Source organism: Delphinus delphis, chromosome 4 (assembly GCF_949987515.2).
Source record: "Delphinus delphis chromosome 4, mDelDel1.2, whole genome shotgun sequence".
In the NCBI taxonomy this organism is placed as follows: Eukaryota; Metazoa; Chordata; class Mammalia; order Artiodactyla; family Delphinidae; genus Delphinus; species Delphinus delphis.
In genome coordinates this window covers 140,353,732-140,380,555 of record NC_082686.1, presented here as the reverse complement: position 1 = coordinate 140,380,555, position 26,824 = coordinate 140,353,732, and the positions used below count along the sequence as shown (strand labels likewise).

At 40.0% G+C, this 26,824-nt stretch overlaps 1 protein-coding gene and 1 pseudogene across 1 annotated transcript in view; one reads left to right on the top strand and one right to left on the bottom strand.

Annotated features, from left to right (window-relative positions):
- LOC132425124 (ubiquitin-conjugating enzyme E2 E2) overlaps window positions 1-26,824 on the bottom strand; it is a 351,419-nt gene that overhangs the window by 209,016 nt on the left and 115,579 nt on the right. The window lies entirely within an intron of this gene.
- Window positions 18,677-21,524, top strand: LOC132425123 (elongation factor 1-alpha 1-like; annotated as a pseudogene).

The window sequence follows — 26,824 nt, the reverse complement described above, 5'->3', positions numbered from 1 at the left end:
CCCGTGTCCCCTGAATTGGCAGGCGGACTCTCAACCACTGCGCCACCAGGGAAGCCCACCACCATGTATCTTTAAACTACATTATGAAAATATAATTGTGCTTTCTGAAATTATTTAATTTCAACTTGACTTAAAATAATCAAATAAGTCAGCATGATGAATTTTGTGTCTGTTTCAGTTTATTCTTTTAAAAAAAAATTTTTATTTTTGGCCGCGTCGGGTCTTCGTTGCTGTGCGCATGCTTTCTCTAGTTGCAGCGAGCGGAGGCTACTCCTCGTTGCAGTGCGCAGGCTTCTCATTGCAGTGGCTTCTCTTGTTGCAGAGCACGGGCTCCAGAACACAGGCTCAGTAGTTGTGGCTCGCGGGCTCTAGAGCGCAGGCTCAGTAGTTGTGGCTCACGGGCTCTAGAGCACAGGCTCAGTAGCTGTGGTGCATGGGCTTAGTTGCTCCACGGCATGTGGGATCTTTCCGGACCAGGCCTCGAACCCGTGTCCCCTGCATTGGCAGGCGGATTCTTAAGCACTGCGCCACCAGGGAAGTCCCTGTTTTAATTTATTCTTAATTATTGGGAATAACTGCGTATATTGAAATATTTATAGAAAAGGGGTTAGGACAAAAAGAAGGAAAACATTAAAAATCTTTCAATATTTGGATAATACTGTGAATTTTCAGTCATTTAACATTTAACATGCGGATAAGATGAGGCCCAGAAGCTTAACTGTTTTGCTGGGGTCATATAGTTAACACATTGGAGGCCACATGTGAACCTAGTTCTGTCAGGCTCCACAATTCCTACAACACTGTAACGAATAAAGGATGTACACGTTGTGCTGAATGTCTGAATAGCCATTACTCTTTAAAAAAATAGTTTTGTCTATTTGGTAATCAGGGTTTCAATGTTCAAAATCATCAATATTTATTTACATTGAGTTTTTAGCTAAAATACAGAGTACTTATAAACTGGTTTTCGACAAGTGAGCAAAAATAATTTGCATTTACTATGCACCATAATCTTTTTAAAAAATATTTATTTATTTTAGTTTTGGCAGTGTCAGGTCTTAGTTGCAGCACACAGGATCTTTCGCTGCAGTGTGTGGGCTTCTCCCTCTAGTTGTGGTGCACAGGCACAATAGTTGTGGTGTGTGGGCTCAGTAGTTGTGGTGCATGGGCTCAGTAGTTGCGGCGCGCCTGGCAAGCAACTGAGAGTGCCTGTCATGCTCTTGAAAAACAAATATGAAATCTGAACAGCTGATGATCATAAAATAATTACAGGTTGTCATTATTAAGTACATAATCACACCTAACCCTCCTTAATATAAACGTACATAACTAGACTACAATACACGTTTCAAAATGTTAAGAGAGGGCTTCCCTGGTGGCGCAGTGGTTGAGAGTCCGCCTGCCGATGCTGGGGACACGGGTTCGTGCCCCGGTCCGGGAAGATCCCACATGCCGCGGAGCGGCTGTGCCCGTGAGCCATGGCCGCTGAGCCTGCACGTCCGGAGCCTGTTGCTCCGCAACGGGAGAGGCCACAACAGTGAGAGGCCTGCGTACCGCAAAAAAAAAAAAAGTTAGAGAAACAAGACACATGGAAGGTACTGTTCTTCTGAGGAACCATACTAGAGGGGTACACAGTGAGAATTTTCAAAACAACGTAAAATCTCTAGTCCTGAAAACCCTTCCTGGCCTGTATGGGAAATAAATGTCCTCGTGTAGCCTGTACATAGGTCAGAACAGGGAAGACTGAGTGCTGGGAATGGTGGGTGTGCGTGTGAACCCTGTGAATAACTGAGAGTGGGAACCTGAGAAAAGGATGCTTAGGTTCATGAGATCTTTAGCGCAGATACATACAGCACTCGTTTACCTTTAACCAGCAGCGCACCTCCCCATCCTACTCTACATCCTCACTTCCTACACTTCTGTTGTGTACGCCCTTACCTTTCCCGGCAGCTCCTCTCCGCCAGCAACACCAGGGGGACACTTTTATTTAGCTTATTTGTAGACCCTTCTGACTATACAAATGAGTAAGTCAAATTAACTTTATCACAAAAATGATGAGTGTTTCTTGTGAAATACGGACCATGGTTCCAAGAGTAACATGCTCGCAGAGTCCTTGCACTGTGGATTTTCCAACAGACTGCGGCATTAAATATTGGCAGCAGGACTACAGGCATGCTAGAAGCCACAAACTGTCTTACTGGTCATGAGGTCAATTGTAGTAATAATGGTGAACTTCTACAGAGCACTTCCTGTGTGCCAGGCACGACTTTAAGTGACTGATATGAACTCATTTAATCTTTATAGTTTTAGGTAATAGCCCTATCCCCATTTTATGGATAAGGAAACTGAAGTATAATTATTCAAAGCTATACTGTTGAGAGTCTACCTGCAGGGCATCGTAGATCTTATTTTGGACTTAGGAACTCTGGTAGTTTATGTATAATATACATATTTTTCTACTTGTGCCCTTTACCTTCGATGTAAAAACCACAAGCTAAACATTTAAGCATAGGTAAGCTTAGGTATAAGCCTACATTTTACTAGCATCTAAACCAGCTGACAGCTGCGAACAGAAACGAAAGGCAGCATTATAAAACTATGTCCCGCACAGCCACTCTTATCTGCATAAGCTATATTCTAATTCATGACCTTTGCCCTTTTCCTTCCTTTCTTTCCCCCGTTTTTTCTTTTCTGAAAATGCCTCAATAATTTTAATAGTGTAATCACTGATCACACTATTTATCTGGAAACACATCTGGCCCAAATTTCCTCCTTATGAAAACTAAACAACACTGCTGTATATCATTTTATCCTAATTCTCAAAAGGGATCAATTAGATGATGTAAAAGTATGAAAGAACCAAAAGACTAAAAAACTATGTGTATACAGTTCCATAAAACAAACACAATAATTGATAGTAAGGGAAGTGAAAAGGAATAAACATTTGTTGACTTCCTGCCTAAGATGTTTTTAAAAATTTATTGTTTACAAGAGAGACAAATTTGGTTTGAAATGCCAAATTTGGTTAGATTAGTAAGGGAGAAAAAGTGTTGATGGTAACACTATTTACGTCTCTTTAGATTGAAAGGGGAATCTAGGCATTACGGAGAATTTGTTTTAGCTGATTAGATTACATATAATATTCTCCATTGCTTTATAAACATGTATTTTCATCTCTGTGAGATTTTGAGAACCAGCCTATATGGTCATAAACTGAATTTTAACATTATATAAACCAGGCCTCTGGCTGCAGAATGCAGTGAATTCTGTAGTGCACCAGTGTATTTATTTATATGCAACTTAATTATTTATTCCTACGTGTTTATTTTTAGATTTCTGACTTGTTCCTGACACCAGAAACACATATTTATATTTTTTCATTGCAAATATTACGGAAGGTAGATTAGGACTTAGCATCAGCCTGAGTTGATGAGGTGAATTTAATAGAAAAGGGAAGAGGAAACTTCCCTTAATAAACTTTAAGGCCAAGAATACATTTTAATGCTATTTTCCCTACTTCTTAACTGTGGAAAACTATAACCACCAAGGTCTCACAGTTAAAAGCACTGATATTTCAGGACAAATTATAAAGGGAAGCGTTTCCTTTGGAGAACTTCTCCCGCATCACTGTTGTTGCTGCGTAGGGGGGACGGTGCTTTTGCATTTAGCAGCATAAGCCTTCTGGTCTAACAGGAAAAAGGAGAGAAAAGTTATTCTCTCTCAGATTTTTAACTGTGGTTTGTATGCTACAACTCTACCTACTACTTGTATATGTGTGAGTGAATACATATACAATGAATATTTCCTTACTTTCAAAAATATCTTAAAATAATGAAGGTATTAAAGTTCCTTCAATGAAACATATTAAATGACATGCGAATATGCTTATAGCTTAGCATTAAATGAAAATAAAAGCAAGAGGCAAGATTAAACAGGTAATATATTCTGCTTTTCCAAAACTCTTCTGAAGTGAACAAGCATATTACTTTGTAGGTAACCCTTTGCCAAGCACAGCATGCATACAGAAGAGTGCGCGAGTGGAAGCATACAGCTGGAAGAATGCTTCTGCAGTGAACACACCTGTCTAACCGGTGCCCAGGCCAGCAAAGCAACACCGCCAGCGCCTTAGGCTCCCTTTCAGTTGCTGTCTCCTGCCCCCTCTAAACAGAAAGCAAGTCTAACGCCGCTGATGAGCCTGGACTGCTCGGGACCATACGCGAATGCACTTACACAGCATGCACTCTCTTGTGTCCGACTTCTGTTGCTCGATGTTGTTTGTGGGATTCGTCCACATTTGCGTACTTGTAGTTTATGCATCCTTATTGCTGTGTAGTAATCCAACATGTGAATCTATCATGAACCATCCACTCTACCTTCGTGGCACTTGACTAATTTCCAGTTTGGGCTTATGACATTGTTTTATTTTTATACTTAAAAACAGATCTAAAAGCCAGAAACACCAACCAAAACTAGTTTTCAAATGAACGACCTTTAAATTGGCAAATGATTTACTACGCTCATTATTCCACAAGTTCTCTTTCCAGTTCTGATTTATCAGAAATCTGCCGATTTAGGGGTGTCTAACCATGTTATTGATGTTGCTCAACCTGTTTTTCTTCAAACATAAGTGCTTTGATTTATTTGGTTCAGAGAGTTTCATTCCCTCTCAATGGCTGTTGACATTTCACAACAGAGGCACCAGCTCACTCTCCCTTTTCAACCTCAGAGTCACTTAAAAACCTGTCAAAAAACATTCTGGAAAAACTTTCCCAGAGGTCATGTGTTGGCCAACTCCTGCTGTCTGTAATAAAGAAACCAAAAGCTCATACACATAAAAAAGCCTCAGAGCCACAAAACTCTTCGCGCTTAGTCATTCATGTAATTTCGGGCAAACGTTATGAAGCAAGCTGATGCCCTAGAACTTTTTCTGTTTGTCTTAACGTAAGTGAGTATAATCACCTCCACTCCTACCATCACTTCCCACTGTCTCTGAGCTGCTTCCTGCAGGAACCCACTGCAAGAAATAAGTGAAAGGATGAAAAACTGAGAATGAAAGTATGGATGCTAATGAGATAGCGTAGTGTGAGCCAAGTTCAAGTGACAAAGTGCAAAGAAATGCAGAGTAAGGACAGCCTATGCACCCTTTACTGGAGACAGTCTTCACAGTAGGATCCTCGGCAAATTATTTAAATGTGATTTATGCATATTAAAAAATACTTCTCAAAGACATCTCTTTTAAAGAAAACAAGAGTTCTCTTTGATCTTTATTCTAGAATCTTCTAGACTTACAACACTGTTCTGCAATTTGAAAGAAAATAAATTTATTTATTAATTTTTGGCTGCATTGGGTCTTTGTTGCTGCCCGCGGGCTTTCTCTAGTTGTGGTGAGCGGGGGCTACTCTTCGTTGCAGTGTGCAGTCTTCTCATTGCGGTAGCTTCTCTTGTTGCGGAGCACGGGCTCTAGGCACGCGGGCTTCAGCAGTTGTGGCACGTGGGCTCAGGAGTTGTGGCTTGTGGACTCTAGAGCGCAGGCTCAGTAGTTGTGGCACACGGGCTTAGTTGCTCCACGGCATGTGGGATCTTCCCGGCCCAGGGCTCGAACCGGTGTCCCCTGCATTGGCAGGTGGATTCTTAAGCACTGCGCCACCAGGGAAGTCCTGCAATTGTTTGTTCACATGTCTGTCTCTTCCTCTAGACTGTGCTCCTCTGAGTGTGGATACTGTAATATTAAATTTCATATACCATAGCATCTAGCACTTAAGTGATGCATAAATGTTTCATGCATGAGAGGATGCATTAATTAAATGAGGAAACAATTTTTTGAAAAAGAAAAGTTGGTGGGTAGAGTAAAAAACATTGCCTATGTGAGGTCTTCTTGTTCTGAACTCAGCTGCAGACGCTCCACCAGGTCCGCAACCCTGGAGTGTAGAAACAACATCCTCATGAGATCCTGGATGCAGGGGAGGGAAGTCTGCCCTTAAGCACAAGGTGTCTGTCAGCATGGCTGCCCTTGCTCGCACAGGTCTAGTTCTGCCTCTGACTAGAGATTAACCGACTGCGATCCACTTGAATGTGGAGACCACCTGCCTAAAACTGCACTAAGTTGCAACTGACCTTTGGAAACTGAGTGGAGCTCTGGCCGGGGCAAACAGAAGGCTGAACGACACTCCAGCTACACGGCGGAGAGGGCTAGGTCGGTGGGATCTTGATGGCTGACAGGTGTCCGTCTTCTGGACGCCCCGTACTAAACTCCTATTGCCTATTAAAATTTAACACAGGTTAATGAACACAATGCTGTAGAGAGTTTAGCAGCTCTCGGCACAGTAGATCCAACACAGCTTTTTGTCTTTATCATTTTGTTATGTATCATTTACTTTATGTGGCTTAAGAAATATCACTGTAAAATGTTCTTCAGAATTTTGACCACAGTAACTATTACAAAAACCAATACTTCTTTTCTTTATTTTTTAAAATTGTTATTTAATATTGGATTATAGTTGACTAACAATGTTGTGTTAGTTTCGGGTGTACAGCACAGTGATTCAGGTATACGTGTACATGTATTTATTCTTTTGGAAATTCTTTTCCCATTTAGGTTATCACAGAATACCGAGCAGAGTTCCCTGTGCTATACAGTAGGTCCTTTTTAATTATCTATTTTATATATAGTAGTGTGTATGTCAATCCCAAACTCCCAGTCTATCCACCCCCACCCTCGTCCCCCCTGGTAACCATAAGTGTGTTCTCTAAGTCTGTGAGTCTGTTTCTGTTTTGTAAATAAGTTCATCTGTATCATTTTTTTTTAAGATTCCAAATGTAAGCAATATCATATGATATTTGTCTTTCCCTGTCTGAGTTCACTTAGTGTGACAATCTCTAGGTCCATCCCTGTTGCTGCAATGGCATTATTTCAATCTTATTCTATGGCTGAGTAACATTCCACTGTATATATGCACCACATCATCTTTATCCACTCCTCTGTCGATGGACACTTAGGTTGCTTCCATGTCTTGGCAACTGTAAATAATGCTGCTATGAACTCTGGGGTGCGTGTATCTTTTCTGATGAGTGTTTTTGTGTTTTGGAGGGATATATATCCAGAAGTGGAACTACTGGGTCATATGGTAGTTCTACTTTCAGTTTTCTGAGAAACCTCCATACTGTTTTCCACAGTGGCTGCATCAATTTGCATTCCCATTAATAGTGTACCAGGGTTCTCTTTCCTCCACATCCTAACCAACATTTGTTATTTGTGGATTTTTCTGTTCCATGATAGCCATTCTGACAAGTGTGATGTGATATCTCATTGTGGTTTTGATTTGCATTTCCCTGACAATTAGCGATGTTGAGCATCTTTTCATGTGCCTGTTGGCCATCTGCATTTCCTCTTTGGAAAAACGTCTGTTCAGTTTTTCTGCCCATTTTCAATCAGGTTGTTTGTGTTTTGGATGTTGAGTTGTATGAGCTGTTTATATATGTTGGGTATTAATCCCTTATTGGTCATATCATTTGCAAATATTTTCTCCCATTCAGTAGGTTGTCTTTTCATTTTGTTGATGGTTTTCTTGCTGTGCAAAAGCTTTTAAGTTTAATTAGGTCCCATTTGTTTATTTTTGCTTTTATTTCCTTTCCTTTAGGAGACAGATCCAAAAAAATATAGCTGCGATTTATGTCTTCCTCTAGAAGTCTTACAGTTAGGTCTCTAATCCATTTTGAGTTTATTTTTATATATGGTGTTAGAGAATGTTCTAATTTCATTCTTTTACATGTAGCTGTCCAGTTTTCCCAGCACCACTTATTGAAGAGTCTTGTCTTTTCTCCATTGTATATTCTGGCCTCCTCTGTCGTAGATTAATTGACCATAAGTGCATGGGTTTATTTCTGGGCTCTTTATCCTGTTCCATTGCTCTATGTGTCTGTTTTTGTGCCAGTACCATGCTGTTTTGATTACTGTAGCTTTGCAATATAGTCTGAAGTCAGGGAGCATGATTTCTCCAGCTCCATTCTTCTTTCTCAAGATTGTTTTGGCTATTCACGGTCTTTTGTGCTTTCATACAAATTTAAAAATTTTTTGTTCTGGTTCTATGAAAAATGCCATTGGTGTTTTGATAGAGATTGCACTGAATCCGTATACTGTCTTGGGTAGTATGGTCACTGTAACAATATTGATTCTTCCAATCCAGGAACACAGTAGCTTTCCGTCTGTGTCATGTCCAGTTTCTTTCATCAGTGTCATAGTTTTCAGAGTACAAATCTTTTGCCTCCTTAGGTAGGTTTATTCCTAAGTATTTTATTCTTTTTGATGCAGCGGTAAATGGGATTATTTCCTTAATTTCTCGTACTGATACTTCACAGGCCAATATCACTGATGCACATAGATGCAAAAATCCTCAACAAAATACTAGGAAACCAAATCCAACAATATATTAAAAGGATCATCACCATGATCAAGTAGGATTTATCCCAGGGATGCAAGGATTTTTCAACATCTGAAAATCAATCAATGTGATACAACACATTAATAAATTTAAGAATAAAAACTATATGATCATCTCAATAGATGCAGAAAAGGCTTTTGATAAAATTCAACACCAATTTTATGATAAAAACTTTTCAGAAGGTGGGCAAAGAGGGAATATACCTCAACATAATAAAGGCCATATATGACAAACCCACAGCCAACATTGTTCTCAATGGTGAAAAACTGAAAGCATTTCCTCTAAGATCAGGAACAAGACAAGGATGCCCACTCTTTTATTCAACATGGTTTTGGAAGTCCTAGCCACGTCAATCAGAGAAGAAAGAGAAATACAAGAAATCCAAATTGGAAAGGAAGAAGTAAAACTGTCACTGTTTGCTGATAACTTGATACTATAGACAGAAAATCCTAAAGATGTCACCAGAAAACCACTAGAGCTCATCAATGAATTTGGCAAAGTTTCAGAATACAAAATTAATATACTGAAATCAGTTGCATTTCTAAACCAATACTTTTTTTGTTTGTTTTTTTTTGCGGTAGGCGGGCCTCTCACTGTTGTGGCCTCTCCTGTTGCGGAGCACAGGCTCCGGACGCGCAGGCTCAGCGGCCATGGCTCACGGGCTCAGCCGCTCCGCGGCATGTGGGATCTTCCCAGACTGGGGCACGAACCCATGTCCCCTGCATCGGCAGGCGGACTCTCAGCCACTGTGCCACCAGGGAAGCCCTAAACCAATACTTTTTAAAATGTAACTAAAAATGAGCTTGAATTCCATCTTAATAGCACTGACTACTCACAAAATTAATAGTCATGCGAGAAGAATAATACAAGTCACTGAGATTTTAAAAATTAAAGTTACAGGGAGTTCCCTGATGGTCCAGTGGTTAGGACTCAGTGCTTTCACTGTCATGGCCCCGGGTTCAATCCCTGGTCAGGGAACTAAGATCCTGCAAGCCGCGCAGCGTGGAAAATAAAATAATAAATATAAATATAAAAGTTAAGGTTACGGACATCAAAAAGTAGAGACTGCTAAACTGATAAATTGGTTATTTGTATTGTCATGTTAAGCATTTAAATTACCTTTATAAGACTTTCTTTAAAATCCTTTTTTGAGCAGCTACTGCTGCACATTTGATTAATATATAAACAAGATACCGATGTTCTCATTTTGATTACTAAAATATTTTCTTTCATTCTTTTCAATTATTTAAAGTTAGCAGAGCCCCAAGCATCGTTTGGGTAGGAAAGTGATAGACTGATGTCAGGATACCGAAGAGGAAGAAAAGCATCTCACGAAGAGCAGCCAGCAGCAGCTAATGGTTTTCAGCTGTTGCTGATGTAACTGATCAAGGTGCTGTAACAGAAAGCAGTTTTGTGTGATTCATATATTGTTCTGTTGGGATGCATTGTACTCCCTTATAATTTTTAAGCCTAGCTAACTCCAGGTTTCCCCCTTCCTTAAAAGGTAGTTTCTAACTATGTGTTTATTTTAAAGCTAATAATTGATAGTGAAAGAAAACTGGCAGCCTGTTAAGTTGCAACAAACGTTAAGTCTTGTGTTAAACAAATATTCTTTATTTGACTAAAATAAAATAGTCAGCTATGTGAACATTCGTCCCACATTTGCCAAATGCCTTTAGTTGAGTTGTTAATATCCTAGAATAATAAAAGATTAGTACCTTTCACTTATCATTAACCTACTGGGTCCAGATTTTGCTTTCAGATACTATCATCACACATAGGTTGAAAATGCCATTTACCCAACTATCAAGGCATAACTTTCAGTGAAATGTATTTAACTATCAAAGATCTGCAAGCAATCCACTGGTGGAGATATGATACTGCTTTGACGGACTGCTGGTGAAGGTTTAGCTACAAAAGTATATACACTTATAAAGGCATTCACTGTTCACTAAAGACTGTAATGTACTGCATATTAACTAATAAGATATTCACTTACATAAATACTACCCCTAAACTGTATTTAGTGGTGTTCTTTAGCACCAATAGAATTTTATTCACAATACTAGAAAACTACAAAATTTATCCATGTTTTCTGTAAGTTTCTTTTACTTTTTTACTCATCATAGAGTCATGGACAGTTATGGAGAAAGCACTATTACTTCTATTATATTCTGGAAAACCTTGGTTCATTTGTGAAAACTTCTGGCTCAACCTGCTTTCTGAAGGAGAAAACTAAGTTACCTATGAGACCACAGTTGGATACTGTGGGTACTAAAGAATTGTAATCAGAGGCTCCGCTCCCCTGACGTGGTACCATTCTCTGATGGCCAATTAGTACTGAGGATCCTTATCCAGCGACCTTTTCTTTTTCAGTCATGCTATTCCCCTCTCTTTACTCCACCTCCCACCCCGGCCCCTCTCCCCCTCCTGCCATTAGGACTATTCTTAAGTAACCTATAAGGCTGAAACTTATTGCTCGGATTGCCACCTACCAACAGGGAAGCTTAACTTTGGGTTTGAAAATAGATTTTTTTTTTAAGTTCAAAGCTTTGTAAGCCAGGCTTTCAAGTGGTTAAAAGGTTTTCTAAGAACTTCCAAAGCTGAGTTTTTACATAAGAAAAAACAAGTTTGGAGGATTAACTGTATTATAATCATAGTGAGAAGAAAAATTCCAAATACCTTGCAAAGAAAATTCCATACCTTTCAGGTCCACAAGTGTTGGGGGACACAGAGATTCTGAGTGGATGAGCCTAGCGTGGGGCAGTCCTGAGGAGGGACCAAGTTCCCCTTCATCCTCCCTGACTTTCACACTAAGAGGTGGAACAAGACAGGATGCTCAGAAAAGCTGAAGGGTAAGCCCGAAATTTTCAGTCTGTCGCTTGGCTTCTCTGGGGCAAGAGCCTGCAAAAACTGCAAGCCTTTCAGAAAGTTCTGTTGGGGACAAAGTGTTGTGTCCATCATGGCACAGAAGTAATGGACAGAGGAATGAAGTCTGAGGAAGGTTTTCCCAGCTGATGGACCAGAGGGTAGTTTTTACAGGATTCTACAAACTCCCGGGTAGTGCAGAGAAAGCAACCAAGAATTTCAAGGTCCTGATAAAGAGTTGGGAGATGCTGAGGGAACTGCAGGGTTAAAACTGACTTGGTTTCCAGAGCGAGGGGAAGGCAGCCGAGTGCAGATTCCTACACACAGACAGAACGGCATGCCTCTGCAGCCCCTGCCACAGCTTTCCTACTGACCCCATGGATGCAGTGAGGACAGGCCGGAGGCCCAGAGGTCAAGCCCATGTAAGATATCACTGGAAGCACAGCAAGAGGGGGGATGCCTCGCCTGTACTCAAATGCCATCTTGATTAAGAGGGAGAGGAGAACCCTAGAGAGGAGCAGAAATTTTTATAGACTGAATAATTGGTCAAAAGAAAGTGTTTCAGGCTTCCCTGGTGGCACAGTGGGTGAGGGTCTGCCTGCTGATGCAGGGGATGCGGGTTCGTGCCCCGGTCCGGGAGGATCCCACATGCCGCGGAGTGGCTGGGCCCTTGAGCCATGGCCGCTGAGCCTGCGCGTCTGGAGCCTGTGCTGCGCAACGGGAGAGGCCACAACAGTGAGAAGCCCGCGTACCGCAAAAAAAAAAAACAAAGTGTTTCAAGTGAGAAGATACTGAGATACCTTTTTAAAAGGCGAGGTTGTGTGTTTTATAACATGGTTGGGAATGGCAGCTGAGAACTAGAAAGAGATCACTTCAGAAAGTAAAGTTCCTTTTTTTGCACACCCTAGATTGGGACTGGCCAATTTAGACCTCTGATGCTAGACAACGTCAAACTATAATACTGTCACAATCCTCACAGAAATTAAAATTCCTGATCTATAAAACCTGTACTGAATGATTAATGCTATGACTCCTTTTTCTACAGCATTACCTTTAAAGGATAAAAAATATCATGCTATCATTCATGTCTCTCTGTTTACTAACCATATAAAGCAGTGTAAGCAATATACACATACCCTCTACAACTACATGAAATTTTTTTTAGCTCTCATGTAAATGATCTACGACTTTCCGAATTTTATTGTTAGATATTCTGCCACCTCTTAAAGTTTTTGTTTCACGTGTGAAGCTGCCAGTTCTGAGCAGCAGAAGTAGTCTCTGGACTGTCCTTAGAACCAGGCGAAAGCAGTGAGTCAGAACCCAGGAAGACGGTAAAGAAACAGGATGGAATATACCCAGTGTAGTCAGATGATCAAGGGCTTGAGCTAGACAGCCACCTACAGAGCAAGAGTCACTGTTAACAAAGAAATCTTGGCTGTGAAGTAGACAAATATTGCATGCTTGCTCAAAAATGAATCCCAAGAGTTGCAGAGACTGTGCCTGCAGTTAAGTGCTGTTAGGTAAGTCAAAGAGGGATGTGAGGTTAGAGCCAAGACTTTATCCTCATGTCAGACTGACACTGGCTGTAGACAAATTCTTCACTTTCATATGTTCCCTGAAAACTCTTCTCCAGAATTTACTTTTGTGGATTATTTCATTTCTTCCTATACCCAAGTATATTCCTCGACTTCACCTCTCATCTTTGTTTTGAATATCCCCTGAACGTTTTCCTCTACTCCTCAGCAGTACCCTTCACCCTGTAAAATGTTTGCCTGAGACTCATCTCCCCTTTTCAGTAAACCTCACACAAACTCCAAGTAGCTTGCGGAACTAGCCCTCCGAGGAAAAACAAACGTTAAATCTTTGTTATCAATCAGGACAGGCTAAGTTATGCTGCATAACAAACATCAAAACTTCAGTAATTAACAGAACAGGGGTTTATTTCTCACTGCACATAGAGACTGTGTAGCAGAGTGATTCTCCTGGGCTATGACTCCTATGTCAGTAGCTTAGTAAATCCAGGCTGCTTTGAACTTATTACCATGGCTGCCATGGCAGGGAAGGAGAGGGTGGAGAGTCTCGAATTAGCAATTAAAGGCTTTCATCTGGCCCAAATCCCATTGGCCAGAAATTGTCTCTTGGTCTTGCTCAACTGCAAGGAGGGGGAAAGCATAATCCTTCCATGGACCAGAAGGAATAGGGAACCAGAATGGATAAATACTAAGTCATCAGCACACCTTGCTTGGGCAATGAAACGTTGATGTGCTGATACGGACTTCTGAGAAGCAAGAAACTGTAACAGTGTTTGTTATCCTAAGTGCTTTTTTTCTTACCTGTTGGCTGATCACTTACTTAATTCCTTCCTCTAAAGGGCCAGCTTTCACTTGCTGAGTCCTGAGAATGCCAGTACCCGGCGAAGTGTGTACACGTGTGTGTATATATGTATACACACACACACAAATGAGACTGCAAGCATATGCACAGAAGATATTTAGGTATTTGATTCCTTTTCAATTCCCAACAGTACCCATCATAACAGGCAGATTCAGGATTTTTTTATCTGTTTTAATTGTATATGTGAAATTTCATTCCAAAGAGATTTGAGGAGTCTGGGAGCACAGCCTTTCCATTAAAGCCATTAATTCTACATGAGCGCTCTCCATCACCAGGGACGATTTTCAGAAAATAAATATACTGAATGGAGAGAGAACGAAAAAGAACTAGAGACACCGAAGGTTTCTATCTCTGGGGGGTGATATGGCTCTAGCAACACTGCCTAACTCTTGATTCCTAAACATATGTCACCTATACTTAGGTAGAAAGTCCTCCTCTGAAAATGTTGCATCTTCAAAGACAGAAGGAAATCTGTTTTAAGAAGAGACACAAAACTGATCGCAGGACCACCTGGAAGAATACTTATATACTCCCGGTAGGCTTTTGTTGTTCTGTGGGGTTCTGAATTAGCTACTAGCTGTTTTTTACAGAAAGCTCTGTTAAAATGCCCATACGGTATACAATAGTGCTGTTACTCTGCCTTGCTGAATCAACGTCTTAGAGCAAAATATAAACAGCAAGTTTTTTTTAACAAGTTTTGTGTACCATGGGTCATAAAATTCACTCAGCTCTGCCAATGAAATTAGTGTAGAAACATGTAATACGTTTGTCATGATAAAATATTCTATATAACGAACCTCTTTAAAAGAAGGGGTGGAAATGAGTTTTGAATAGCTCCATGGACAGTATCAGTAAGTACCTTTGTAAAAAACCGAATAGTTGATACTTGTATTTTAGGATTTTTTTAAGGACATGAGTCTGTCAGAATCAAATTGATTCACTTGTTCTATAACTATAAATTACAAAGTGATTTATTAAATTATACGGTTAAAGACAATGTCTTGCTTACAAGATCACTTTCATGTTGTTTATATCTATCTCTTTTATTTTAAAGTGGCTGTCAGAATATCACAAGGGAACTGAAAACAGGTCTTTAAATACCTAATCATTTGTCTCTAAGAAAAGCAAAAGAGCACATCATATGCTTTAAGTTAACGTGCCACAAACCACCCTGGATCGAGTGCTTGCCTATGCTGGGCACAATACCCTGCCTGTTACACACAGTATCTCATTTAATCCCAGTGTAACCCTGTGAGAACTGAGACTCAGATATAGTCAATAAACTGCCCAAGGACACTAAAGTTTAGAAGCAAAATCTGAACCCTCGCGCTTGTTGTTTTCCTTTTGCTTTGCTGTTTCTGCGCTTTGGGAGGGGGTGGGAGTGCCAGGGACAAAGGAACTGATGGTGAAGGAGCCCTACCTGGTCCCCCTCTGCCTTCAGCCTCTTTCAACTGTTCCGCACGGTCAGCCTCACATTTCTGTCAGAGCTCACGCTCTGCTGCTTTTCACGGGCTCTGGACAAATGACTACTTTTGTGTCTCTGCTCATATTTCTTGCACTGTTTCGGGATCGTGGTGTTGCTACAGGTGGTGGCAGAGCACTGGTCCTGCCGGCTCAAGTGTAGTACTTGCTTTGAGAAACACCATTCTGTCAGGCGTGCGGGGTGTGGACAGACACAGGCAGGCTCGTAACCTGGACCTGGCCGTGCACCCTGGAGAGATCCCCTCGGTTCCTCGGGCCTAAGTCAGGCATGAATGGGCTGGTGGCAGCCCACTGTGCAAGTTCCTTCTTTGAGAAAACAAAGCACTATCTAGTCATTAGTCATTCCCTCCTTTTGGAATTAAATGACAAGTAATTTCTAAATAACTTCTCTTGACCTTTGTAACTGTTATCTGTGGACTTTGGAAACTGCTTTAATGGTAGCATATTTGAAATGGACCTTGATCTACAAAATAAACATTTGTAGCGGTTAAAAACTACTATTTAAGAAACAGAACTTCTCATTTTTGCCATTCTCCGGACACTGCAAAATGACATGCTTTTATCTTTGTGTAATTCTCAGTGAGCACTAAGATGTTTTTGGGTTTCACATAATTAAGCATTTTAATTAATTCAAAAATTATACTTGCCTCTTGAGAACACTTTGAAAATTTGCAATTCCAATGTATTTAGAAGGGGAGATTTTATGAAACACAGATAATGGAATTACATATGAACTAACTTTCTAAACTCTGAACGTGGAAATACAGAGAAGACCTCTGAGCTGCCATGGAGCCAGGCCCTCACTTGGGTCCAGGACTGTCTTCCGGGTTAAGGTTGCTGGTTTCACAGGTTTAGGTACCTGGCTTTTCCTCCTGCCAATTACAAGGGGAATCCCCACTTCATTCCGCCACAGTTATGAATTCCTGGAAAGATCAACCTAGGAGTCTGAAGAGCACTGAAAAGCATCTTTATTACAGCACAGAGGGATACTGTTCCCAACTACGGCCCTCTGTCATCCAAAAAAGTTTAACAAGCATGTTTAGCTCACTCTGCTAGGAAAAAGGAGAGAGTGCTGTAATTGAGAAAGAGTTCTGTTAAAAAAAAAAAGTCTGAGTCCTTCCTCCTCCCTACCTCCCTCTTCCTTATGTGACAGAGATTAATTGCTTTTCTACTGTGTGCCAGACCTGTACTGAGTGTTGTGGACACAAAGATGAGTAAAAAACATGTTCTTCGTCCTCAAAGAGTCTGCTATGTAATGGTTCAATAAACACATAAGCAAATAATTCAAATACAATATTATTGTTATCGGGTGTGTTCTAGATACTACTAAGGAAGAAAGAATAATGAAGAGTCTTCCTGAGGAAGCGGTCAAGACCAGCTTCAGAATCACGGTGGATTTTCCAGTTAATACTTCATTCTCCAGTGGTGTCGGATAAATGAGGTGTAACTATATTTGGAAAGATTACTAGCTTGGGATTTACTGTGGTCATTCCTCTGGGATTGTAGTCTGTTAGTCTTTGGTAGCGAAGAAAAATAAAATTAAGAGTTATTTCAGGCTCTAGATGGGTCAATTTGTAAATTTTGTAGGAAGCAACTTGAACTCCTCAGAATAAATTCCTTTTTATAAATTGAAGATATGGTTGCATATTCTTTATACTATAACCATAGAACCACTTTATATAAAATCATCTATTTGAGCGTTAAGCAAGGGTAATACAGAGGACCATCTGTATCACTTTATGTAATTTAAAATTTTTAATAATTTTTATACAAACTTTTATTTCATATATAGTAGATACTTATTCTCTGAGGATAATTCCATGAAAAGGCTCCTTAAGGTGCAATCACTGAAAACTAGGATAAAACAGAATAAATTGTGAAAGAATAAACCAAAGAATAGAAAAGTAACCTGATTTTAACTCAGTTAAGAAAATCTCTACTATAACTGAAACAGTGTTCTAATTAGAAGGATCGTGAAAATCGAGTGTTTTATGGGCATGATTTTTTGTACGCCTGACAACACATTATTAGATTTTTTTACTGCATATTTGGTTTTTACAGTATAATAAACACATCACTTTTACAAAAAATATTAAGGTGCTTCATCAATTTTTCCAAGGGCCTCTCTCAGTCCTCTGACAGTCAAGTCACTCGTTAGAACTATTCTGTTGTCATCCTTGTTGGCCTTCTCATTTATTGGTGGCTTGGAATGTGATCTCAGCAGTTCTTCATCATTTTAATTCATTTCGTGAAATCTGAATAATTTCCAGTTTCACTTTAAATCTAATTGAACTTGCCTTATACTTGTTGAGAAACCAGTCTTTGATAGGATGAGCACACAGACAGACACTGGTATTAAACAGAAATAATGTTTGTGTTAGGACTAATTTTGTCAGTGATCACTTCATTAGTATTTTCATTTAGTTATGGCTTTTGTTTCCCTATGTATTTTTTAGTATTTTTTAATTGTAGGAACTGGTATGGTATATTTAACACCTAACAGAACATTTCATTTAATCTCTTTTAATTATTTATATCATTATGTATGGAACTCACTTTATAAAAATGATAATCCTAACACAGAAACCAGCTAGATGATGAAAAAAGATGATGATGGTGGTGACAGCTGACATTTGTGAAGCTCCTACTCTGCACAGGCGCTCTACGTGGCAGTATATAGGGTAATCCTTCCCACAACCCAGCAAGGCTAGTGTCAGCCATCCTGACTTCATGGAGGAGGGAACTGAGGAAGTTCACACAGGTGGGGAGTGTCGTGACAGTTGAAGACAAGCCATTCCAGTCCTCACGTTTGTGCTCTGCACTACAATGTCTTTCCTTGGTGTAAAGAAGCATCCGCTTCAGAGTTTAAATACAGTTTTTGGTGTGTATAATATGAAATTCATAAAAACGTGATCAGTCCACAGTTGCAGGAATACATTTCTAGATTTTTATATACTTTGTCTATTAAGAAACTGGCAAAAATGTCTCTTGCTCCCGTTTGTTATTGAGAGAGATTCCACAAATACATACCCCTGTCTCAGCTGATTCAAGATTCACAAGGGAAGGAAAGATGTGGAATTAATGAAATTAGCTTTCTAAAACAAACCTCATAAAATATAGCAGTGTTTTAAAAAACTACCTGACCTCATGAAGTACATCTAATACTAACAGCTTATTAGGATAAAAGTTCTATTTAATGGAACTTGTGATTGCCATTGGAATTGCAGTTAGCTTACAATGTGTATTTTTCTATTACCCACTACTCTAGAATTACAAGATTCAGCTCGGATACATTCATGAGTTGAAGGAGGAAATACAGATATTTTACTCTTTTATAACTGCAGAATCTGGAATTTCAGATGGTGAGTTTTCAGTTGTTTGAAAGTTTTATTTCTCATTCAAAGAGCAGCTTTGATCATGGCCTTTGGTCAAAGATGCTGTTTTTATTGTTAAAAAAAAAAAAAGACTCTTCAACATCAAACAGTAGAGGAGGAAGGAGTCTAAAATTAGCCTGTTAGGTCAGGCACATAGAACTCTGTGGCCCCAGGAATAACGGCATTCCTAGAAAAATGCCTCTTAAGATGAGTAAAACTTCAGAAGTTATTGCTTTATTCCCTTGGTGTTTAAAAAAACTGTTGTCCTCTAGCACGAATAACCAAATAATGATACATTTCACAGATAGAGCCATAAGGTGTCACTGAGCCTTCAGGCTGAGATCTTATGGTTTCTTATATTCTCTCCTAAGAAAAATAATGGGATCACACTCTTGAAAGCTGTCAGATTCCTGTGAATTACCAGTCCACGCACATACCATCTTAGTTTTGGTATAACATGTCCCCAGAGACTAGCACTATGGTTGTTTCTCCAGCACCATGAGCTACCAAACCTGCCGAGGCACTAAGCATGCTTTCGGCATATGCCCTTAGAGATGTGGGCGCGTCAATGCTGAAGCCAGCCGTCCAGCCATCAGGTCTGCTTTTCTGCTCTCAATGCGGCCTGTCTTGCATTAGAGGCAGGCATTAAGGTCCCTTGAGTTGCCTACTTGGGTAGCAACGTACAGAAGGGAGAAATTCCACTTTCATTGCATCCAGTGATCTTTTTACAAAGCGTGAGGACTGATCTTTTGCAATTCTAGCCTAGTTAGTGTAATTGCAGCTACAGTCGTATTTATTTAGGCCCCTAATCCCTCAATCAACCTTCTACACTGGGAATTTCGGATTAATTTTAGGTTAACTTTATATCACCGTAAAGAAAATCCTTTCACTTTTTTGCAAGAGGTTTACTGCCACAACAGGTGTCATAAGAAACCACTACAAATCTAAGCCAAAATGGGAAAGAAAAAAACTCCTATCAGCATCTTCACTGGACACACAGATTTGGGCAAATCTACCACCACTGGCCATCTGATCTACAAACGTGATGGCACTGACGGAAGAAGCACTGAAAATTTTGAGAACCAGGCTGCTGGAGATGGGAAAGGTCTCTTTCAAGTATGTTTGGGTCTTGGATAAACTGAGAGCTGAATACGAGTGCAGCATGACCACCGATATCTCCCTGTGGAAATCCAAGAGCAGCAAGTGTGATGGGAGCATCACTGATGCCTCAGGACACAGGGACTATCGAAAACATCGAGGGCAGGCCCATCTCAGGCTGACTGTGCTGTTCTCACTGCTGACACAGGCACTGGTGAATCTGAAGAAGGTGAATGGGCAGACCTGTGAGCGTGCTCCTCTGGCTTACACACTGGGCATGAAACAACTAGTTGTTAGTGTTAACAAAATGGACCCCACTGAGCCACCCTGCAGCCAGAAGAAAAACAAGGAACTCATTAAGGAAGTCAGCACCTACATCAGGAAAACAGGCTCCAACCCTGACACAGCAGCATTTGTGCCAAGTTCTGATTGGAATGGGGACAACATGCTAGAGCCAACTGCTAACACGCCTTGGTTCAAGGGATGGGAACTCACTGGTAAAGATAGGAATGCCAGTGGAACCACAATCCTTGAAGCTCTGGACTGCATCCTGCCACCAACGCATCCAACTGACACGCCCTGCGTCTGCCCCTCCAGGACGTCTACAAAATTGGTGGCAAAGGTGGTACTGTCCCCATGGAGGCTGGTGTTTTCAAATCCAGCGTGGTGGCCACCTTGGCTCCAGCCAACCTTGCAACTGAAACAAAGTCTGCTGAAATGCACCATGAAGCTTTGAGTGAAGCTCTTCCTGGGGACAATGTGGGCTTCAATGTCAAGAACTTGTCTGGCAAAGATGTTCATCACAGCAACAGCAACATGGCTGTTAACAGCAAAAGAACCCACCAATGGAAGCAGGTGGCTTCACGGCTCAGGGAATTATCCTAAGCCATGCAGGGCAAATCAGTGCTGGCCGTGCATCTGTGCACGACTGTCACACAGCTCACCCCGCCTGCAGGTTTACTGAGCTGAAGGAGAAGCTTGATCGCCGTTCAGGGAAGAAGCTGGAAGATGGCCCTAAATCCTGGAAATCTGGTGATGCTGCTATGGTTGACATGGTTCCTGGCACGCCCACGTGTGTTGACAGCTTCTCTAAATACCCTCCTCTGGGTCATTCTGCTGTTTGTAACATGTGACAAACGGTTGCTGTGGGTGTCATCAAAGCAGTGGACAAGAAGGCAGCTGGAGCTGGCAAGGTCACCAAGTCTGCCCAGAAAGCTCAGAAGGCTAAGTGAATATTATCCCCAATACCTGCCACCCTAGTCTTAATCAGTGGTGGAAGAACGGTCTCAGAGCTGTTTCTCTCAACTGGCCATTTAAGTTTAACAGTAAAAGAGTGGTTAATGATTACAGTTCATCATTAAGCTTTCAGAAGGAAAGGAGAGTATTTTGTGGACCATTTGTTTGTGAATGTGGAGGTTTTAAGTTATTACTTTTTTAAGTCAGTACTTTCTAACGGAAACAACCTGACCAAAAATCTGTCACAGAATTTTGAGACCCATTAAAACAAAGCTTAATGAGGAAAACAATCCTCCCAAATCTCTTAGATAGTTTATATCTGTTGCCTCTTTAGATACTAATAGCCTCATGTAGCCTCAAGTGGAAAATACAAGCTCTTTCCATTGTTAATTACTGTTTTAGACCTGTGAAAATTTATCAAAAGCTCTATCAACTCAGTCCCCAGAACACGTTTCTGCTCTCTTCCATGTTTTGTTTCCCCATCTTTTTTTTTTTAACCAAAAGCAGGGGTTTTTTAATTTTTAAAATTTTTTATTGAAGTATACTTGATTTACAATGTTGTGTTAATTTCTGCTCTACAGCAAAGGATTCAATTATACATATATATATATACATTCTTTTTCATATTCTTTTCACTATGGTTTATCACAGGATATTGAATATAGTTCCCTGTGCTATACAGTACGACCTTGTTGTTTATCCATTTTTACATAATAGTTTGCATCTGCTAATCCCAACCTCCCACTCCATCCCTCCCCCAACCCCCACCCCTGGCAACCACGTCTGTTCTCTATGTCCGTGATTCAGTTTCAGTTTCATAGATAGGTTCATTTGTGTCATATTTTAGATTCTACATATAAGTGATATCATATAGTATTTGTCTTTGTCTGACTTACTTCACTTAGTATGATAATCTCTAGGTCCATCCATGTTGCTGCAAATGGCATTATTTCATTCTTTTTTATGGCTAGGTAATATTCCGTTGTATATATGTACCACATCTTCTTTATCCATTCCTCTGTTGATGGACACTTAGGTTGTTTCCATGTCTTGCCTATTGTGAATGGTGCTGCTATGAACATAGGGGTGCATGTATCCTTTTGAATTATAGTTTTTTCTGGATATATGCCCAGGAATGGGATTGCTGGATCATATGGTAATTATATTTTTAGTTTTCGAAAAGCAGGGTTTGTTTTGCTTTGCTTTTGCTTTGTTTCAGTGAACCTAATGACCCTGCATCGTTAATTTTTTCTCTTAACCTGTCTACATTCTTTGTACAACTTTTTGTCTTTTCTCAGTTCTATATTACTTTCCTGCCAGATTTCCTTTCCTGTCTTTGTCCTAAGTTTGTCCCTGTCCTGAATCGCTGTCAAGGCCCTTCCTGTGGCACTCACTCCAGTGAGGCTGTGCTCACCCTGAGGGCAGTGGGCACCTGGCCCTACTACCCAGCAGCTAATCATCAACACACAAAATGTGGAAATGGATTGCCTATAGACAATAGTGTTCACTGAGATGATTAAAGAAGCACTGACTAAATTTAAAACAAAGTAAACCCCACCCGGGAATCTAGGAACAGAATGCCCTGGTTTTTTATATGCAGCCTTTCTATAGAAAGTATTCCAGGAAATAGGATAGAACCAAATTCATGATAGTTAAAAGCCTTCTACATAAATGGGTACTATATTTTCATAGGAAGGGTGTGAAAGGAAGAATGGATAGGTGTGCTCTGTGATATGGTGAGAAAACAAGGAGCTGTGAGAACGGCATTTTGATATTTAAGGACCGGGGTTGTAGGATGAGGAAATCCTAAGCTCCACCAGTGGTGGAGGTGGAACTACTGGATTCATTTGAATAGAGAGAGAAAAGATGTTGCTGAGTTCTGGAAATGGGAAGAAAAAGAGGTGAAGACAACCAAAGAACACCTCCAGTGGAAGATGCCAGGAGGAGGATGCACAGGCAAACACACACTTCCTGAGTGCAACTCTCTCATAAAAAGGGAAGAGAGGAGAAGGGAAAGCAGAGAAGAAGAATCAATGTGGCTACTGCTTATAAAATTTTAAGTTTTCAAAAGATGTACTAGTCATTAAATTAGAGTGTGGCTAGCACTTTTTCTATGTGATGAAATCTACAACCAGTTACGAACATATTTTTAATGAACAGTGTTTTAACATGTTCAATACCTATACCCTACTACATACAGTATTATGGATATTTTATATTTGTCATTCAATGTCACTGATTTGTTCTCAGATTTTCTCAATTACCCATATTCTCAAAGTAGCAAGTTTTCTGCTAAGGCAACTATGTCACTGATATTGAATTACCTACTTATCCATAAAATAAGAGCTGTTTTCCATTTAACTGGATATGAGAGAATAAGGCCAACAGCAGAAGAGAAGTGTTCTGGAAACACACTGCGGAGAGAAGGCAATTGCTTGTTGCAACTACAGGCAACAAGCCTGTGACTGTGAAACTGATATGGTCGTTCACATAGAACTGGAGGTGAATTGAGAATAACTAGAGAATCAAACTTCTGAATAATAACAGACATGGTTTTGAGAGGCATGAGAGAACTTTCTGGCATGGTGATAATGTTCAGAACTTTGATCTGCTGATGACATGGGTTTATTCCTATCTTAAAAGTCACTGAGCTGTATGATGTATAAATAAAACTTAACGTTTACACATTTTGCTCTACGTAAGTTACATCTTACTTTTTTAAAGGCGGGGGAAAACTCACCTGAATTCTAATGGGTACTTCAGACTAAGATATTATTTTAGTTTTTATTATTTCTACTGGATATACACTGAGTATCATCTTTGAACTCTTCTTTAAAGGGATACCCTAGGAAGAAAAACTAGCCAATATATTTCATTTATAACTGTCACGAGCTGAAATTTCCCAACACTAACCTCTGTTTCAGATTCCCACTGTTGCTTCTGCACTATTAGTTGGTGCCGGCAGGGGGTTAACAGCACTCAATTTAACCTTGCTATTTGTACTCTGTTTTGATTTTTTTCTTTTTTTCCTAATTTAACTTCCTTACATGGTTTCCCCCATTTTAAAGATCGTCCGTGCACCATGGGGTCTGTACACTGAACGACCGTAGTGCAGGTAAGCACACAATAAAAGCACATTTAAAGATAATGTGGAGCTACAAGACCTTTCTTTTTTTCTGGGAGCAAAGAGGTATTGCTGTGAAATCACTGGAACAGGAGAAAAACTGAGCAAGTCTACTCATGCTGTTATTTTTCTGAGAAGATTACAGACCTGTCTAAAATACATATGACTCAGGTATAGATTAATTATAGGTTATATGTCCAGACAGAGGGGCATCTCTGTGACTGTCCTACCTGCAGCTCGCCATGCACACAGGCTTCTCAGCCGAAGCACTTCCTCTCTCTCCCCCACTTTAAAATTCTAGAACCTGTTGTGCCTGGGGCCAAATCCACTACTGTTCTCCCAATTCCCTCTCCTTCCCCTCTTGCCTGACCTGCCCCCTTTCCTTGTCCCTTCAATCCTATCAATGTTAACCCCTTCTGATTCAAAACACAGTCTCCAGCAGCAGAATGGGAGAGAACAGGTGAACTGAAGAGGGCGGTGCTGAAACCCCAGATCCGTCCCTTCCCCCCCTACAGAATCCTGGTGAACTTAAACATTCACCACTCTTACGAATGGTCTCTCTTTTTTCTTTTAACTTATTTATTTTTACTGAAGTATAGTTGATTACAATATTATGTAAGTTACTGGTGTACAATATAGTGTTCACAATTTTTAAAGGTTATGCTCCATTTACAGTTATTATAAAATATTGGTTATATTCCCTGTGTTGTATATATCCTTGTAGCTTATTTTATATCTAATAATTTGTAACTCTTACTCCCCACTGCTATATTACCCCTTCCCACTTCTCTCTCCCCCTGCTGGTAATCACTGGTTTGTTCTCTGTTATCTGTAAGTCTGCTTCTTTTTTATTGTATTCACTAGTTTGTGGTATTTTTTAGATCCCACATATAAGTGATATCACACAGTATCTGTCTTTCTGACTCACTTCACTCAGTGTGATAATCTCTAGGTCCATCCATGTTGCTGCAAATGGCATTATTTCACTCTTTTCTATGGCTGAGTAATAATTCCATTGTACATATATACCATATCTTCTTCCATTCATCTATTGATGGACATTTAGGTTGCTTCTATATCTTGCCTATTGTAAATAGTGCTGCTATGAACAATGGGGGTGCATGTCTCTTTCTGAATTAGTGTTTTTGTTTTTGTTTTGTTTTGGATATATACCCAGGAGTGGAATTACTGGGTCATAAGGTAGTTCTATTTTTAGTTTTTTGAGGAACCTCACTACTGTTCTCCACAGTGGCTGCACCAATTTACATTCCCACCAACAGTGCACAAGGGTTCTTTTTTCTCCACAATCTCACCAACACTTATTTGTGTTCTTTTTGATAATAATCATTCTGACAGCTGTGAGGTGATATCTCCTTGTGGCTTTGATTTGCATCTCCCTGGTGATTAAGGATGTAGAGCATCTTTTCACATGGCCTGTTGGCCATCTGCATTTATTCTTTGGAAAAACGTCTATTAAGTTCTTCTGCCTATTTGTTAATCAGGTTGTTTGTTTTTCTGACGTTGAGCTGTGTGAGCTGTTTGTATGTGTCGGATATTAATCCCTTATCGGTAGTATCTTATGAATGGCCGTTGTCTTTCTCTGAGCGGGTACTGAGTAAAACACCAGATTGGCGGAAATGGCTCAAATTCTGGCAATCCCATAAGAGACTCTCCCTTGGAGTTTAAACAGGAAGGAGAGCCCAGCTTCCCTGTGTTCAGCCCGCAATTCCCTTCATTTCCGACCCCCCCCACACACACCCTTTGCATAATTCCAGCACATTCCTATCCTAGTCTGGGGCCTGAGCTTCCACTCCTTTCATCTTCATGTGCTGGGCACGAGGCACCAAAGTGAAAACAACAACAAAAACACGTCCAGTGACTTGGAGGTGCGGGAGACCCAGATCTCAGGGAAACATGCATTCCAGTTATCCCAAGCAGGGATCCTGAAAGCATTTCTCCACAGATGCATTTGGTGAATAGGGAGTATAATAATTCAGAGACTATTCTACTATAATATTGTAATAGTCTACTACTGCACCGGGTGATATATATCCTGGTTTACACCTGTTGTCCTGGCATATTTATTTTTAATAACAGCATCCCCTTTCACTCCCCAAAAGTTTGGCAGATAAATTATATGTTCACTCGAGTCACAACAAAATGGACCTCTCAGGGAAGGTTGGGATTGTTTAACAAAAACCCAAAATATAAGCAAATGACATTAAGTATTTCAAAATCAATGTGGTAATAGTTATGTTTGAAAGTATTACAAATGCAAATGTTCATTAAATGTCTTAAAAACAAAACAAAAAACCCTTTGGAAAGAGGACTGTCATTACTATGATGTAATTTGTACACGATGCCTACAGCACTGCTATATAATTAATGTGGAATAACCACCTAGTATTTAAAACATTAAGGCAGATGGCATAAAATCTTCAGAAAAGAATAAACATTTCAACTGGGAATTTTTCAGCTTTAATAATAAAATTAAATGTTTAAATTTTTCTTGTTCCCAGTTCTTTATAATTAAAGGTAGCCAATCATGGGTCGTCAAGAGATACTGACTTTAAAATTTGACAAACGTTTTACATTTATCTTTCTTTTTACCTTTGTAAAAGACATTGCCTCCTATAAATTATACTTCACATTTAAATGTATAGGTATGAATCTGCATTAGTAAAACATGCTTTAGTAAGAAAACAGTTTGTTTTCTGATTTAATACTAATCAGCCATTGTTAATGTGCTATAAAATACTACTTAAGAGAGATACCGATTCCAATTATTAAAGTTAATGGCCTCAGTTGTC